Raw genomic sequence first — 5,998 nt, 5'->3', positions numbered from 1 at the left:
GACCAAGATAATCTTAATAAAGTAATAAAAATAAACAGAGTAGAACTCAACTTTATCTGTCGTTTTACACTTTGAAATATACTTTCTCTAAATGCATTACATTTTCTTCTGTGCATGAGTGTCTCGCTTAAGGAAATTCTGTTTTAATTCCTCAGAAAATCATTGTAATTTAGTGGAACAGAGGATCAAAGTAAATGGATAGTTGGTATTCATTTCATGTGCAATAATATTAAAAGGAAAATGTTCTAAAACTGTGTGCAAATCAACAACAGATAAAACAGAACTGTTAGACCTGAGAGTGAAATAAACAACTGATGTTCTTTCAATTTATGCATCAATGCAAATTAGTTTGTGGTTTGTCGGATCTGATGTTAGAGAGGAGCCAGAAGTGTACTCACTTCAGAGACTTTGAAACACCTGCAGCAGGGCTGAGGCAGAAGCTGTCTGGCTGCAGGGACCGACTATAGATCTTAGAAATGTTGTGAGGTCCAGGCAGTGAACAGAAACAGCCCAGGTTTGAAGCCGCTGCCTGAGGAGTCTTTGCATCTGCTGAAGCAGCTGACAGTAGAGGCTGGCAGAGCTGAATGCAGATAGGATCTCCATGGGTGATGTGGGGGGGGATGTGAACGTGTGATTGGAGACTAAAATCATTACAGTATGCCTGGTCACTGTGTCCTTGGCTCTTCCGTTGTGCTGAGGCTTTCTTATAGGTTCACTGTCTGCCTTTCTGTTCCCTCGTTTCTTAACTCTTTGCAAATGTCAGCTCTCGGTAAAGAGAAAACCTTACATTCCGGACAAAGTCTGCAGGCCGAAGCCACCAAAAAGTTGTTTCCACCTAGTTTTGCCCAAAGCCAATGCAAGGTTGTATGAGATCCTACGCATAATTTCTTTCAGGATCTCACTTCTAGCAAAAACTCTACTGTGATTATTCCAGACTGGGTTGAGTTGTAGAGATGAACATTTTCAGATGCAACCACAAAGGGGAATTAAACAACACAGTGTGAATGTGACCCCACCTGCACATACAAATATTACATTAGCATCAAGATATAACTCATCATATTAAATTTGAAGAATGTCTGAATCGTGTATCTGTACATTTTAATTAGTTAGAACATCATCAAAAAAAATAATCTATGTAATTTAGTTCAAAAAGTGAAACATAGTGTGTAATTGGATTCCTCACACACACAGCCTTATTCCAAATTGTGTTGGATTAATCGCTTTCCCCAAAATTCTACACAGAAACACTCCATTATTACAATTTAGAAAATGTTTTTGAGATTTTTGTCAAATCACATTTACTGAAGTTTGACATGAAGCTCAAAATTTAGCTGTTTCCACTGATTATCCTTGAGTTGTTTCTACAACTTAAGCAGAGTTTACCTGTATCTAATTCAGTTGAATTGGACATGATTTGGAAAGGCACACAGTTGTCTATATTAGGTCCAACAGTTGACAGTGCAGGTCACCGGTCAAACACCAAGAACAAAATCAAAAAATGTATCTGTAGACCTCTGAGACAAGATTGTCTTCGGGCACAGATGGAAAAGGATACAGAAACATTTCTGGTGCTTTGAGAGTTCCAATGAGGTTAATGACCTCCATCGGTGGTGAATGTACCAACGATGGAGGAGTTTGGAACCAGCAGGATTTTTCCAAGAGCTGGATGACTGACTAAACTGAGTGAACAGGGGGTAGCTTATCCACTCCCTTATGCAACCTGATGAAGGCTGAGAAGTACTGTAAGGAAAAATTGGTAAAACTGCACAAAAATAGGTGTTCTAAGCTTGTGGCTACATATTTTTAAAAAAAGACCTTAGGCTGTGCTTGCGGCCAACAGTAGATAAACAAAGCATTATGAAAGATGTGTGAATACTTACGTAAATAAGACTTCTTGGTTTTCTATTATTAATAGATTTGGAAGAAGTCTAGCCTTTTTTTCCATATTGTAATAATGAGGTAATGGTGTTGTGCACAATTTTAAGGAAAGACATTAAATTAATCTACTTTGGAATAAGCATGTAGCATCATAAAATGTGGAAAACGTGAAATGATATGATTTCTTATCAAATGCATAAGTTTTTGTCAAATCAAGTTTTTGTTATTGTTATATTGAGGAATCTGGCTTAAGGCTACAAATCCATAATCCAGTTTTTAAGAGATTTAGAAAATGACATAAAATAAAAAAAATTTACTTTTTATATAAACATTCGTAAACTAAAAAGTACATCCATGCAGAATAAGCTCTTAGTACTTGGTCTTGGCTGCTTTTGTGTGAAGATCATCAGTCATTGGCACTGCTCAGGTCTTGTGGAAGCCTACGTTGCTTTAATAACTGCCTTCAGCTCATATGCATGCATATGCTTCTTAACAATACTCCAGACTCTCCATGGAGCTTAGGTAATGAAGGTTTTCTGGCCAACCAAGCAGTGATACCAAGGCCAATAAAGCAAGCATGGGTGCTTTTGTCAGTGTCAGATGCTTTACAACTGAAGGTTTTCTTAGACTGACTTTGGACTCGATAAAGCTCAGTGGACCATCAGCAACAGATAGCATGGCTCCCCAAATCATCTATTACTGTGGAAATGTCACATTGAACCTCAAGCAGCCTGGATTCTGTGCCTCACGCTTCCTCAAGATACTTGGACCTTCATTTCAAATGAAATGCAACATTTCAGTAACTTAATTGAAAAGGTGAAATTTCCACAGTTTATTAAACACAAAGTGAGACATTTCAAGTGTTTCTATTTGTTAAACATATTGATTATGGTTTACATTTGTAGAGACTCAAAATTCTGTTTCACTAAAAATGTGCAATATTGCAAAAGAACAGCAAAAAAAGGTAGATTGATTTTCAAATAAATTGCATGATACTGAAAACCGGACTATCCACTGGACAACTATGAGCCTGTCCTTATCTGAATTGAACTAGGTATTCAACAACTTCATCCCATCTACTGGATACATATGTGCATGGTGGCATAATTTTTCCTTCCGCTCAACTTTCCAATACTTTCCAATGATATACTTAAATACTGCCCTATTTGACTAATGCCCTCGTAGTGGAGGGCGTCGACTATCTACAGGACTGTCAAGCCAGTAATCTTCCTCGTGATTGTGTAAGCCATGATATTTCTGTACATATTATGCAAATGAACTGAATTCTGGGATTCCATAATCACAAAATAAACACTTAAAAGATATTGCTATTTGAGTCGTAATCTTGAGTTCCACAAAAAATGACTCAATTGTCATTGTCAAAGGTGCGCCTGTATCACCTTAAGAAAGGTGATACAGGCGCACCTTTCTTAAGGTGCGCCTGTATCTTGTGTTTTAGTATCAATCAAACTGCATTCAGAAACATAAGACCATCTTTATCCCGAATGGCTTCTGGGACGCAGGGGGAAAGAATCAGGCTTTGCACCCAGGCAAAGCGCTTCTTCTCATGTTAAACTCCTCTTTTCTGCACCCAGCTGACGTTTTACTTTCGTTGACATCTTAAGCCATGACACGACGTATTACACTGCACAAACGCACACATCTCTGTCCTCCTCCATACATCTTCTCCCTTTCTCGCTCCAGCCTCTCTTCGAGGAAAAAAAAAAAAAAAAGTCTGAACTTGCTCACCTTAAAACACTTGTTTTTTGTTATTTCGGGTTATTATCGCTGCCCGGGGCCTCTCTCTGCTGCTTCACCCCAGCTGCACTCCTGCCCTCAGGCTGCGGTGGCTGTCCGGAGGGAAGGGAGAGAGAAAGTAAACTAGGCTCACCATGCTTAGGTCTCATTGGCTGACTCTCTGCCTGGCAGATTTTGTCCTTGAGAATGTGCAGACACGGAGCAGATAATGTTCTGACACCAGAAACTCTAGAGCGGGACCAGATCGACACTTACTCCCTGCTTCTCCTGCTTCCACTGTAACACAATCGGGGTTATGCGGATTGAGGAGCGACATACGCGTTGTGTTTTTTATTTTTATTTTTATTTTTTTATTGGACGGCTTTCATTTCTAGTGTAGCACCTGTGTTGTTTTAAGTCAAATTATGAAGATTATTTTTATGAGAGTGTCTGGGAGCGGGGATTGGATTGGTAATGTTAAAGACACTTGTCAGTATTAGTCTCACTAAATGAAAAAAAGAAAAACACACCGAGTGCGCACATGAGGAGTTATTGTGAAGCGGCATGGTCGGGCTCTTCAGACCAAAAAAAAAAAAAAAAGTCAAAATTGTGCAAGAAGCAGCTGAACTTTGTCTGTAAGTGTATCCAAATGCATGCACGACGAAGGTGAAAATTATTTTCCTGCTTTAATGTAAATCTGAGGTTTGCTTCCCTTTCTCCGGTGTGTTGCAAGGTCAAAGATCTCCTTTTACCGAGCGCGCCTGCGACGACCGGCTTTCTGTAGGAGTCAGCAGCATGCAGGCGGAGCAGCAGGTATAGGAATCTCCCTGCAGCAGCGGCCCATAGCATGAACTGACAGACCTCGGTGATCCAATCCCTGCAGACCAGCGGGCTTCGAGCCAAAGTTTGCACATCACTGTCACACCAGGAGATGCAACATAAAGCAAAGATAAACATGAAAAAAAAAAAACAGTTTAGAAGATGCTACAAATGAGCTCAGCCAGCAGGTTCCTTTTTTTTTAATTTTTTATGTGGTTTATCATGAACATGATTGGAAAAGTGTTCTAATTTATTATTGGTCGGATTCGTTACAGTAGAGAGACATTCTCCGTGAATGTATCTGTTGGCACACGAGACAAAAAAAAAAGTCTGAGATCGTAATTGCCATTTCAATGACTTTAATAAGCAAAATATGAAACTTTTATTTTTTCCAAAAACAACAACAAAAGGACAAAACAGAAACCAGCCTGAATGCAACAGTTCAATTTTTTTTAAGTGTTACTTATTATTCATATATAAACAGGATTGAAAATTGATCCCCTCCCCCACGTCATCGCTAGAAGTAGGTATACATGGAATCGGTGAAAAACAGAACAAAACAACATCCCGCTGCTGCTGCAGTTTCAGTTCGATTTCAACACAGTTGAATCAACAAACCAAAAAGATTGTTTTTTTGTTTTTGTTTTTTTTTTTTTTTAATGCAATGACTTTTCAACATGTTTTCAATGCAAGCACCATGCTCAAATCGATATGATCTCACACACTTTAATTTAAATCATTAAAAATAAAGACTTTTTTTTAATAACTACGCATCTGGCCAGCAGAACCAGAATCATCAAATAATAATAAAAACAGACATAAACACACAAACAAAAAAAAAACAAAAAACATATTGCATAACATAAACACTGTTTTCATTTTGAAAATTTGCACAACCTGAGTCCCCTTTTTTAACTGACCGGCAGAAAAAAAATTCAGGAAAACATAGAGCATTAAACTTTGTATCAAAACATGTGTTATCTAAATATTAGCTCTACTTTAAAACTTTTAGCAAGCATGATGTCTAAGTAGTTAAAATACAAATCATTAATCTTAGGCCCAGTGAGAGAGAGCAACAGGTGGCTGCGCGTCGGAATAAGGGGTTACGTCCATGCAGAAGAAAACGTAATCAAACAAATTTTAAATGAACAACAACAACAAAAAAAAAACAATATTTAATCATTTGTATTTGTTTCATCGTGACTCAGAAGCCTGTATGCCAACATGCGCCCAAATATCAAACTAAAACTGTTACAACTGCCCCCCCCTATTTTTTCTTCTTTTTTTTAATTTATATTGTAACAGCATAACAAGTATGTCTTCCTGTAGGGAGGTTTGGGCAAAGTTCAAAATGAAAACTTTTTAAACCATCATCTAAAAGTGCACTTGAAACACAGTTTGGTGTATTTAAATGCAATTAGATTTAAAAAAAAAAAAACACTCTTCCTTTATTTTCGACACAACTCGCTACAAATGACAGAAAATAAATCGTAACAAACAATAAATGAAGGTAACACAAAAGAAAAGAAGTTCATCCAGCCTCCTCAATCTTGTTGTGCAG

This window comes from Poecilia reticulata, unplaced genomic scaffold, assembly GCF_000633615.1.
Source record: "Poecilia reticulata strain Guanapo unplaced genomic scaffold, Guppy_female_1.0+MT scaffold_323, whole genome shotgun sequence".
Classification (NCBI taxonomy): domain Eukaryota; kingdom Metazoa; phylum Chordata; class Actinopteri; order Cyprinodontiformes; family Poeciliidae; genus Poecilia; species Poecilia reticulata.
Note: the sequence above shows the minus strand (reverse complement) of the source record.